This window comes from Microtus oregoni, unplaced genomic scaffold (assembly GCF_018167655.1).
Source record: "Microtus oregoni isolate MIOR12 unplaced genomic scaffold, Mior012 000077F_ref0000221, whole genome shotgun sequence".
NCBI lineage: Eukaryota > Metazoa > Chordata > Mammalia > Rodentia > Cricetidae > Microtus > Microtus oregoni.
The window spans coordinates 4874834-4887499 of NW_024544029.1; the positions used below are offsets into that span (position 1 = coordinate 4874834).

The window sequence follows — 12666 nt, forward strand, 5'->3', positions numbered from 1 at the left end:
CACAAAAAGAGGAACATGGGATGTACTCACTCATATTTGGTTTCTAACCATAAACCAAGGACATTGAGCCTATAATTAGTGATCCTAGAGAAGCTAAATAAGGAGAACCCAAAGAAAAACATATAGGCATCCTCCTGAATATTAACCTTCAGCAAGCGATGAAAGGAGACAGAGACAGAGACCCACATTGGAGCACAGGACTGAATTCTCAAGGTCCAAATCAGGAGCAGAAGGAGAGAGAGCACGAGCAAGGAACTCAGGACCATGAGGGGTGCACCCACACACTGAGACAATGGGGATGTTCTACTGGGAACTCACCAAGACCAGCTGGCCTGGGTCTGGAAAAGCCTGGGATAAAACCGGACTCTCTGAACATAACGGACAATGAGGACTACTGAGAACTCAAGAACAATGGCACTGGGTTTCTGATCCTACTGCACGTACTGGCTTTGTGGGAGCCTAGGCAGTTTGGATGCTCAACTTACTAGACCTGGATGGAGGTGTGGGGTTCCTTGGACTTCCCACAGGACAGGGAACCCTGATTGCTTTTCGGGCTGGGGGGGGGACTTAATTAGGGGAGGGGGAAGGAAATGGGAGGCGGTGGCTGGGAAGAGACAGAAATCTTTAATAAATAAATAAATTAAAAAATAAAAAAAAAAACAATGAACAGGCCGGCGTAGGCCACAGGGAGACACTATCTCAACAATGTACAGGCCAATTGAGGCTACAAGAAGACACTACCTTACAACTCACAACAGCCATCCACCCAAATAAGAATAATAAAAACAAACTAGATAGAGCAGAAAAGTGGAAGAATAGGTCCTTTAATGACTAGCCAATGGATTAAACGGAAGAAAAGTTGGGGGGAGGGGACTGGGAGGAGAGGAGGGAGGGGAAACTGCAGCTGAAATGTAAACAAACTTTTTAAAAAAAAAAAAAAAAAAGGAACAGGGGCTGGAGAGATGGCTCAGAGGTTAAGAGCATTGCCTGCTCTTCCAAAGGACCTGAGTTCAATTCCCAGCAACCACATGGCAGTTTACAACTGTCTGTAACTCCAGTTCCAGGGATCTGACACCTTCACAGCAATTCATACAAAATAAATATAAATTAATTATTTAAAAAAAGAAACAAATGGGTTCTAGCCTTATACTTCTTTTAAAACTTATAACTAAAAATTCCCATTTTGTTTCCAAGTATGCGGTTCAATGGCTTTAAGTACACTGGCACGGTTGTGTGACTGTCACCACTGTCCACCTCCAGAGCTCCTCAATTCTCCCGAGTGAAATGGTTAAACAAGTACCCTGTTCACGGCTGGGCAGTGGTGGTGCACACCTTTAACCCCAGCACTTAGGAAGCAGAAGCAGGTGGATCTCTGTGAGTTCAAGGACAGCCTACTCTACAAATTGAGTTCCAGGAGGACAGCCAGGGCTACACAGAGAAACCCTGTCTTGAAGAAAAACCTACACAAAAACAAAACAAAGCCCTGCTCACAGGCTGGGGATACAGCACTTGCATGTTGTACGCATGAGGCCCTGGCTTCTAACTCCAGCAGTGTAGGAAGAAGCCTCTTCTCTCCACGCTGCCATGCAACGGCGGTCCTTTTGGGGTGTGTGTACACTGTGGGGCATGTGGAGGCCAGAGGACAATTTCTAACAAGTAGTTCTTTCCATATGGGTCCCACGGCTCAGACTCAGGTTGTCAAGCCTGGTGAGTCTGTCAGCTAACACAAGCTATCTTCATCTCTGAAGAGGGAAACTCAAGGGAGGAAATGCCGCCATCCTGCAGACAGCTCTGCAGGCCGCTGTACTGATGACTGGGGTGAGAGGTCCTAGTCCACTGTGGGCAGCGCCACCTCTGGGCAGGTGTCTTGGAGGCTGAGCAAGCAGTGGGAGCAAGCTCGTAAGCACCCTCCTCCACAACTTCTGTATCAGCTCCTGCCTTGAGTTTCCTTTACGATAAACCAGCAGCGTAAGATGAAATACTTTCTGTATGTATAACTTTACTACTCTACCTCATGGAGGTAGTAGCTGCCTTTTATATCCGGCTTATTTTAATCATTTTTATTGCTTTCATAAACATGGGATACATGAGACCCTCCCTCTCAAAGAAAAAATTCTAGTTGGGTGTGGTGACCCCATTATGAGCTGAAAACATCAGGGCTTCGTGTGAGAGAGACCCTGTGTTTTATTTTTTGAGACACGCTGCTGGTTTATCATGTGTCTTACTTTCTACTGAGTGCCTCAGCCCTTGCACTTAACCCTACGTTAAAATCTTTATTGGATCTCAACTCTGCTTCATTGATAAAAACAAGCACACACACAGACTTGTAACAGGCAGAACCAGCAGTCCGGAAGGACAAGCAGACACATCAGTAGGATAAATCAAGAAACCAGACATCGGGCACGATGAGGAAGGTCCATACCAACAGGGGAGAGCTGGAGTGCAGGTTAATGGGAGATCGCTTGCTTTAGCATACATGAAGAGATGGCTCAGACAGTTCCCAGCACCCGTGTCAATTAGCTCACACCTACCTGCAACAACTGCTCCAGCCTCTTACAGCTTCCTTGGACATCTTCTCACATGTGCTCTATACTCACAAAGACCCACACAGACACATAAGTAAAACTGTTTTTTTGTTTTTGTTTTACGAGACAGGGTTTCTCTGTAGCTTTGTATCCTGTCTTGGAACTAGCTCTATAGACCAGGCTGGCTCAACTCAGAGATCCACCTACCTGCCTCTGCCTCTTGAGTGCTGGGATTAAAGGTGTGCGTCATGACGACCCCACCGCCCAGCAATAGTAAACTTTTTAAAAAGGATACACAGTCAGGCGGTGGTGGTGTACACCTTTAATCCCAGCACTTGGAAGGTAGAGGCTGGCAGGTGGGTCTCTGTGAGTTCAAGGCCAGCCTGATCTATAAGAAAGCTAGTTTCAGGACAGGCACTACAGCTACAGAGAAACCCTATCTTGAAAAAAAACATACACATATAAAAAGGATACATAAAGTCCTAGGTTTGAGACCCAGCAATAATAACCCTGCCCCCAAAAAAGGTTAAAGCCTAGAGAAAGGTCAAATTAAGACTTTAGGTAAATAAAAGTACCTATTGTAGGGACTATCAATAATGACCCTGGTGTAAGTCAAAACATCCGATCTCAAACTGTGCCCTGTGATAATGGTTGTGCTTGTGTTCAGGCCAGAGTTGGAAAAAAGATAAAACAGAGACCACAACAAACTAGAAGGGACCCCACCACCATGTCTGAGAGAGGCTCATACTCCTGGGGAAGCTTTTCCCAAATTCAACCTGTAAATAAGTGAAGACTCAGTATGGAAGTATGTGTGGCCAAGGTCCGAGTGTGATCCATGAGTCAGAAGCAGGCAGACCCCGCTCCCCAAAGCAATGATCTTGTCAGACAAAATAAGACCAGATGAAAAGCACCTATATTCCCCAACATTCTGGGGCATTGTCCTGTCCAAACTTTCAGCCTGCCCCATTCTTTTAGGGTTTTTTTGGGGGGGGAGGGAGGGTTATTATTTAAAAAACTTTAAACAGCTGGTTATGGCGGCACTTGCCTTATTTTATGTGTATGCTGTTTGCCTGTACTTATGTGCACCATGAGCATGCCTGGTACCTGCAAGAAACCAGGTGCCAGGTACAAGGACAGGAGTTGGATTCCTTGGTACAGACGGTTGAGAGTTGTCATGGGGATGCTGGGAACCAAATCTGAATCCTCTAGAAGAGCAGTTAAATGTTCTCAATGCTAAGCCATTGCATCAGCCCCTTGCTTTATTTCTTACAATCTGTACAGTTTACAACTGCCCAAGTCCAGGTACCCTACGACTGCTCCTATCTCCAGCCGTGGAGAGCCAACACTATGCTTTCCTCATTACGAAAAAAATCACTGAAAGGTAACAGTAACTTTGCACAGTTAGTGCAACACCTTAATAAAGTCAATCTGACTTCAATACAGGGCAAGCTGGAGTTCACAGTGAACCAGGAAAACAGAAGCCACAATCTGGACAAGGCCAGTTACAGCAGTACCTAAGGGGATGATGGCTCAGTGGTTGAGAGCACTGGCTGATCTTCCAGAGGACACAGGTCCAATCCCCTGCACCCACATGGAGGCTCACAATCACGTGTTAGCTCTAGTACCAGATCATGACGCCTTCTTCTGCCCATGCACTATAGGTAGATGGGACACAGACACGCATGCAGTTGAACACTGACATACTATAATGAGTCTTTTCTTCCTAAAGAAACAGAAAAATGTGGTTTATTCACACTTGCCTGTTTCACTTTGCAGAGTGCCTCTGATGTATTCCAGGTCAGCTGGAGACACCGGATCACAAGGCCAATGGGCGCCAAGGCAGGACTTGCAGTGCCTCCCATCAGCTCAGGTTTCTAGGTGCTGCTCTAGAATCATCTGTGCATGCCCTAACAGGAAAAAAGGCTAGGAATTCCTGCACTAGGAACCCTGTCAGCAGCGGCTATGCCACAGGCTTCCTGTCCTAGCACAAAGCACTAGGGCTGACCTAGAGCTACTGACTGACATACTTTCTGAAATGGTCCCACTGTGGATGACAAAACATTTGTAGTGTCAGGACAGAAAGTAATCCACTTGTGGCCCCCAGTCCTCCTCCTGATGTGACAAACTGAGATGTGGTTTCCATGTTCTCAGATCCCTAGTGCTCCTTGGAAGAGACCAAGAGGCTGCCCAGACACCACGCATGGTATCTATCTGTAATCATAGCACACGGGAGGCAGAATCAGGCCACTGTGGTCTGCCTAACAAATTTAGAGCAGTCTGGATTGCAGACAACCCTCTCTAAAAAGGGTGTGGATACAAATGACTCATCAGGCAAAAGCACTTACTACCAAATCTGAAAACCTGAGTTCAATACCCAAGATCCACATGGGAGAAGGAGACAAAAGACACGTTATCTGACTTACACGCGCGCGCGCACACACACACACAAACTAAATTTTTAAAAAAAAGGGAATTGGAGAGTTGGGTCAGCAGTTAAGAGTACTTATTGTTCTTGCAGAGGACGCAGTTTGGCTCCCAGCATCCACATGGTGGCTCAGAAGCATCCATAACTCCAGTTCCAAAAGGATGTTGACACCTTCGTTTGACCACAGGTACCAGGCATCATACACACAGTGCACATACAGACATGCAAGCAAAACACTCATATGAATAATATGATTATTATAATATGATTATTATAAAAAATATACATATATATATATATATATATATTAAAAGCCAAGGAAAAAAGAAAAGGTCCTACTTAACTTTAAAAAGCTGCCTAGGGGCCTGGCAGTGGTGGCGCACGCCTTTAATCCCAGCACTTAAGAGTCAAGAGATAGGCAGATCTCTGTGAGTTTGAGGTCAGCCTGGTTTACTGAGCGAGCTCCAGGACAGGCTCCAAAGCTACAGAAAAACCCTGTCTTGAAAAACAAAACAAAACAAAAAAAGGCTGCCTGTGAAGAGAAACCACACATACAAAGGTTCTGGATATGTCCACACTCACCCCATTACCATACCACCCACTTTTCTCAATAAAACATTTTATGTATTAGACTTCTACTTAGGGTGAAATCTGAATGCTTCATTTAAAAAAAAAAAACAAATTACAGGAACGGAACATACCTCAGTTGATGGAGTGCTTGCCTGGCCTGCACAAGGTCAAGGGTTCGATCAAAATCACTGAATAAACTAGGGGTGGTTACCCATACCCACAATCCCTAGACTACGGCAGTGGGGGCAGAAGGACCATCAGTTCAAAGACATCTTCCACTACTTGGTTAAAGCTAACCACAAAATTTTCAACATAAAACAAAAGCTCTCTTGCATCCTAAATTCATTTTAAATGTAAACATTCACAACTGAGAAACCTTACCTCTAAAAACCAAAAAAGGAAAGAAAGAAATATTCAAAGAAGGGGCTGGAGAGATGGCTGAATGGTTAGAGCACAGACTGCTCTTCCAGAGGACCCTGGTGTAATTCTCAGCAAGCTCACAACTGTCTGTAACTCCAGAATCCAACACCATCACACAGACAAATACACAGGCAAAACACCATTAAAAGATAATAATAAATTAATTTTAAAAAATTCAAAGATTTACTTTTTTTAAGAGAGGGTTTTTCTGTGTAACCCTGGCTGTCCTGGAACTCTGTAGAGCAGTCTGTTTCTAGAGGTCTCCTGAGTGCTGGGATTAAAGGTGTGCAGGGCCACCACTGGCCAGGGAAGTTAAACGTGCACGCGGAGCTGGAGGTGAGGGTTAGAATGCCCAATGTGGGTGCCTGGAAGGAACTGCTGAACCATCTTCCTAGTCCTAACAAAAAGGAGTACACTGTCACTTAGTGTACACATGGCATATGTAAGGTTAGGTGCACGCCATGTCACACACGTGAAGGTTAAAGACAACTTCTGAACACTGGTTCTTTCCACCAGATGGGTCCAGGACTCAAACACAGGCCTTCAGGCTAGGCTTCAGATGCCCTCACCGGCTAAGCCAGTGGTTCTCATTTTCCTAACGCTGTGACCCTTGAATAAAGCTCCTCATGTTGTAAGGACCCTCAACCTTATTTTCGATAATACATCAAAACTGTAATTTTGCTACTGCTATGAATTACAGTGTAAATATCTGTGTTTTCTGATGGTCATAGGTATCCCTGCGAAAGGGTCATTCATATCCCAATGGGTTGAGAACCACAGGGATAAGACTCTACTGTCTGTCTCACTGGTCCCCGAAGCCTTCATTTTGATAGTTTGGTTTCATATATATACACACACACACACACACACACACCAGAAGAGGAGACCAGATCTCATTACAGACAGTTGTGAGCCACCATGTGGTTGCTGGGAATTGAACTCAGGACCTCTAGAAGAACAGCCAGTGCTCTTAACCTCTGAGTCATCTCTCCAGCCCTTGTTTTGGTTTTTTGAGACAGGGTTTCTTTGTCCAACAGTCCTGGTTGTCCTGAAATTCACTTTGTAGACCAGGCTGGCCTCGAACTCACTAAGATCTACCTCCCAAGTGCTGGGATTAAAGGCATGTGCCATTACTTCCCAATCAGATTTTTTTTGTTTTGTTAAACAGGGCCTCATTTCATTTATCTCAGGCTGGCCTCAAATGTAATGTGTAGCTGAGAATGACCCTGAAGTTGTTAAAAAATATATTTATTGTATGCTTGCACGTATGTCTGTGTGCCAGCTATGCTGGGTGCCTGCAGAAGCCAGAGGTTATCAGATGGCCTAGGACTGGAGTCAAATGGTTTTGAGCTGCCATGTGGATGCTGGACAGCAAACCCAGGTCCTCCGGAAGAAGAGCCTATACTCTTAACCACTAAGCCATCTTTCCAGCCCAATCTTTAACTTCTGATCCTCCTGCTGACCTCTCAAAGGTGTGGGGCACTATACTCAGCCCAGAGCCAGAACATGAGGCTCACGTGTGTCAAGGAAGACTCAGCCAACTGAGCTAAATCTGTAATCCTACCACTAAAAGATTTATTCATTTTATTTCATGTGTATTCATGTTTTGAATGAACATACAAGAACCATGTGCCCGCCTGGTGCCAACAGAGGCAGAAGACATCAGTCACCCTGGAACTGAAGTTAAAGAGATACAGGTGCTGGGAACCAAACCTGGATCCTTCTACGAGAGCGAGTGCTCTTATAAGCCATCTCTTTGACCCCATCCTTTTCTTTTAAAAAAAAAAATTACGTTATTTTTTATTTATTTGGCTTTTCAAGAAACCTTTGGAGCCTGTCCTGGCACTGGCTCTTGTAGACCAGGCTGGCCTCGAACTCAGAGATCTGCCTGCCTCTGCCTCCTGAGTGCTGGGACTAAAGGCGTGCGCCACCATCGCCCAGCTCACCCTTTTGTTTTTGAATGAAATTGTGTGTGTGTGTGTGTGTGTGTGTGTGTGTGCAGTGCCCAGGAGGCCAGAAGAGATTGTTGGGTCTCCTGGAACTGAGGCTACAGGTGCTGTGAGTTCCTGATGTGGGTGCTGGGAACTGAACTTCAATCCTCCAAACAAGCAACAAGCCAGTTCTAACCACTGGGCCAACTCCTCTGGGGCCACCCATTTTCCTCCTTTTTTTTTTTTTGTTTGTTTGTTTCTCTACATAACAGCCCTAGCTGTCCTGGAACTAGCTCTTGTAGACCAGGCTGGCCTTGAACTCACAGAGTTCCTCCCGCCTCTGCCTCCCAAGTGCTGGGATTAAAGGCACAGGCCACCACTGCCTGTCTGACAAAGCTTCTCTGTGTAACAGCCCTGGGTGTCCTGAAACTCACTCTGGAGACTAAGCTGGCCTCAAATGCCCAGAGATCCACCTACCTTTGCCTCCCAAGTGCTGGGATTACATCTATGCCTTATTTATCACATCCAGCTATAGAGTGCCGAGAGACTTCTTTTTTTTTTTTTTTTTTTTTTTTTAAATTCTTTGTACATCATTTTTGTCTGGAGGCCAGAAAGTGGCTGTAAGAATCATTTCTCAGCTCTCAACAGAGGAATCTAAAATGGCTCAAAGACACTTAAGGAAATGCTCAACATCCTTAGTCATCAGAGAAATGCAAATCAAAACAACTCTGAGATTCCATCTTACACCTGTAAGAATGGCCAAAATCAAAAACACTGATGACAACTTATGCTGGAGAGGTTGTGGGGAAAAAGGAACACTTCTGCATTGCTGGTGGGAAAGCAAGCTGGTACAACCCCTTTGAATGTCAGTGTGGCGATTTCTCAGAAAATTAGGAAAAAACCTTCCTCAAGACCCAATAATACCACTTTTGGGTATATATCCAAAGGATGCTCAATCGTACCACAAGAACATGTGCTCAACTATATTCAGAGAAGCACTGTTTGTCATAGCCAGAACCTGGAAACAACCTAAATGCCCCTCAATCGAAGAATGGATTAAAAAAAAAAGTGGTACATTTACACAATGGAGTACTACACAGCAGAAAAAAATAATGACAGCTTGAATTTTGCAGGAAACTGGATGACACTAGAAAACATTACTTTGAGAGAGGTAACCCAGACACAGAAAGACAATTATCACATGTACTCACTCATAGGTGGTTTTTAAACATAAAGCAAAGAAAGCCAGCCTACAAACCACAATCCCAGAGAACTTAAACAACAATGCAGACACTAAGAGAGACTTACATAGATACAATCTACATGGGAAGTAGAAAGTAGAAAAAGACAAGATCTCCTGAGTAAATTGGGATCATGGGAACCTTGGGGAAGGATTGAAGAGGGGAGGGGAGAGGCAAGGAGGGGAACAGAGAAAAATGTAGAGCTCAATAAATATCAATAAAAACATGTATTTAAAAAAATCAGTTCTCTGCTGGGCAGAGGTGGTGCATGCCTTTAATCCCAGCAAGAGGTGGGCATATTTCTTTGAGTTCAAGGCCAGCCTGGTCTACAGAGTGCGTTCCAGGACAGGCTCTAAAGCTACAGAGAAACCCTGTTTCGAAAAACAACAAAAAAAAAACAACAACAACAACAAAAAAAAAAAGAATCAAAGAATCAGTTCTCTCCTTCCACCATGGGGGCTAGGTAGGAGCTGGGAATCAAACTCAAGTCTTCAAGCTTAACAGCAAGAGTGGAACTCACTGAACCACCTCACACCTCACCAAGCCTACAGTGACTTTTCTAACAATCACCCATAGACATGATACAATCATGATGAATGTTCTGGGCCCCATCCTGATCCAGCCTCACCTCCTGCTTAAGCAGCAAGAACTGCCTCTACAAGTTGATACTGAAAAAGGGAATGTCGCCACTTGTAAGATACTGTATAGTTACTGTAACAACTGTCCCTCTACAAGCTGATATTGAAAAACAGAATGTAATGACTTGTAAGACACTGTATAGAGTCCCTGAACAACTGTCCCTCCTCACAGGCACCAAGCTGCTCTTTTGTGAACCTTCTCTCATTTAAGGCAGCCCTGAGTGTTCATGTCATCGCTATCACCATGGCGGGTTATTAATAGCAGTAACACGTGTTGGTGCAGGTCTCACACAACACTCAGTACTCTGATCTCATTTAATCCTCACCACAACCGTTACCTCTTTACACACAGGGAGATGAAACTGAGAAAAAGCAATTTTACCAATTGCATACAATAAAAGAGCTGGAGAGGAGATAACCCACTCCCACCCACTGTGTGATCCTAGAGACCACCTTTAACTTCTGCATCATTCTGTCTCCAAAAACACCTCTCACCACAACGGTACGTTCTGACTCTCAAGCATCTTGTATCTATTTCCAAAGTCATAGGAGGAAGCAGAGTCACTTTTTCTCAGTTACCTTGGCTTTAACAAACCTGCTTTTGAAGAAGTTCCTCCTTCTAGTCAACAGAGATGGCCTCTGTCCTTTAACCCATTTTCTCTCATCATAAATACTGTAAAGGGAGTGATGAACACACTACAGTGTCACCCTTAAGACCTGACAAGACTATCTCCAAATATGTCACGTTTTGTTTTGCTGATCATAGTCTTGCTATGTAACCCAGGCTGACAGACACCTCCATCCTCCCGCTGCATTTTCCTAGTGCCAAGATTACAGGTCTCCATCGCCACACCTGGCCTCCCTTCCCTTTTCCTTCAACTACAGCTAGAAACCTTGCCTATGTCTATACACTCCTAGCCTATGTGCACGTCTCAAAAAAGGAAGTAAGAGTTTGATGTGGGGGTTCACACTGTAACCTCAGCATTCCTGAGACAGAGGTAGGCAGCTATGAGTCTTTTTTTTTTTTTTTTTTTTTTTTTGGTTTTTCGAGACAGGGTTTCTCTGTGGTTTTGGAGCCTGTCCTGGAACTAGCTCTTGTAGACCAGGCTGGTCTCGAACTCACAGAGATCCGCCTGCCTCTGCCTCCCGAGTGCTGGGATTAAAGGCGTGCGCCACCACCGCCCGGCTGCAGCTATGAGTCTTGAGGCCAGCAAGGGGACTACCCAGAGAAACCTGTCTCAAAAGGGGGGGGGGGGGGCAGCAAAGGAAAACTGGCAAGACCGCAGGAGACTGAATAGGTGACACACGGGAACCTTCCTTTTCCAGCTGCATCCAAGGTCGGTGATTCACACAGTGCAAAGACGAACCTAAGCCGATCGAGCCTTTCTTAAAATTAGCTTTAACAATTTATTCAAACTCAGGGCCCATACGCAGAACACCACTGCCTGTCCAGACAGGGGGAGACTACCCCAAAACAGGCTGAAGACAAAATGGCAGCAAAGTCAGTCTCCATCTACCTGACTGGGGACAGAGATGGAGGTATGCAGAGACTAGATTCTATCCTGTTGCAACGAGTCAAGCAATCAGACTCCTGCAGCAGATCTCCTCCCAATAAAACTTTCATGCCGCAGACCATGGGTGACCCAACCCAACAGCAGCTGAGACAGGTTTTACATTACCTTTCTCCACATCCTAATGACCTCACTATTTTCTTCTCACTCCTGGCCACACACTCCTCCACCACATCCCCCTGACCCAGAGACCAGCAGAAATAGAACCCCAAAAAGGAACAAGTCTCTCCAAAATAGAGAGTTACCACTTAACTAATCAAGTGGCCGGTTTTAATAGGGAACTTTACCTCCCCACCTCCCCCTTCCTTCAAAGGATTGGCGTGAGCAATGGTTTCATTTTCTGTTCCGGGAATCCTGGTACTTCCTAGAGAAAGAAAGCGGATTGGAAGACACAAACTCAGGGCCAGTGACAAGATGCTCCCTCCTCCAGTGAGACCGCCCCCGCTACGCCTGGGGGTGGAAGGCCCCACCTCTCTCCTCCAAGCTAGCTCGGATCCCCCCCCTCCCCCTTCTCCAGCCTCCTCTACACCCTCTCCCCACCTGCTGCCCTCTTCCCAACCTGCCCTTCCCAACATCCCAAAGCTGAGAGCAACCTCCCTGAGAACAGTGCGCAGCGGTGCTCCACCAGCAGGCCCTGATGCTAAACCCCAGTCCCCATGCCTCACGATGGGTGAGGGAGAATAATCACAGCAAGGCTTTTCTTTGGTCCCCCTAAAGCTCAGGCGGGGAGGAGAGGAGGGGGAAGAAAAGGCAGCATTCCTCACAGCCCTTCAACAGAAGGAAAAGATCCAAACAGCCACACCGCCCCCGCATCACCTCCCACTGGCCAGCATGCTCCCCTCAACCCCAACCCTCGAAAACTCCACCTCTGCAGCCCCAGGTCGCCCCTCGGGCGAGGCGGAGGACAAATCTGCGTGCGCCCCCAGCCCCCACCCCGGCTCGGCGTCCTTCAGCTGCGGGGGCAGGAGTGGGGCTGGGAAGCCCCCGCCCCCAGCTCTGCGAGAAGTGTCCACCGCACCTCGTCAGGCAGTGCTGGCAGGACCACGGCAGGGGCCCTAGGGCTCCACGGCCCCCACCCTGACCCAGCCAGCCTCTTCCCTGCCCGGACCCGCCTTCCCTCTCCAGCTCCGAACCTGATCCTGCTCCCGGTGCCGCGGCTGCCACCGCCACCTCCGCCCCCGCAGGTTCCGCCTGGCTCTCAGGCCGCTGCCTCCCTCTCCCCGAGCCGACCGCGGCGACGCTGGTCCGCTGGCCCGCTCCCCGGCTCCCTCCTTCCTTCCCTCCACCTAGCACCGGAAGCCGCGACGGCGACAGGAGATGTGCGGCGAACCCCACCCCCAGCCTG

At 46.7% G+C, this 12666-nt stretch overlaps 1 protein-coding gene across 2 annotated transcripts in view; it reads right to left on the bottom strand.

Annotated features, from left to right (window-relative positions):
* Arf3 (ADP ribosylation factor 3) overlaps positions 1-12666 on the bottom strand; it is a 32129-nt gene extending 19463 nt beyond the window's left edge. Inside the window, exons 1-2 of one of the 2 annotated variants that reach the window (XM_041642674.1) lie at positions 12455-12666; positions 11609-11685 (exon numbers count right to left, since the gene is read on the bottom strand). The gene's annotated coding sequence lies outside the window, so the exon portion shown is untranslated. The remainder of the gene's footprint in view (positions 1-11608; positions 11686-12454) is intronic. The other variant, XM_041642673.1, reaches the window with a different exon arrangement.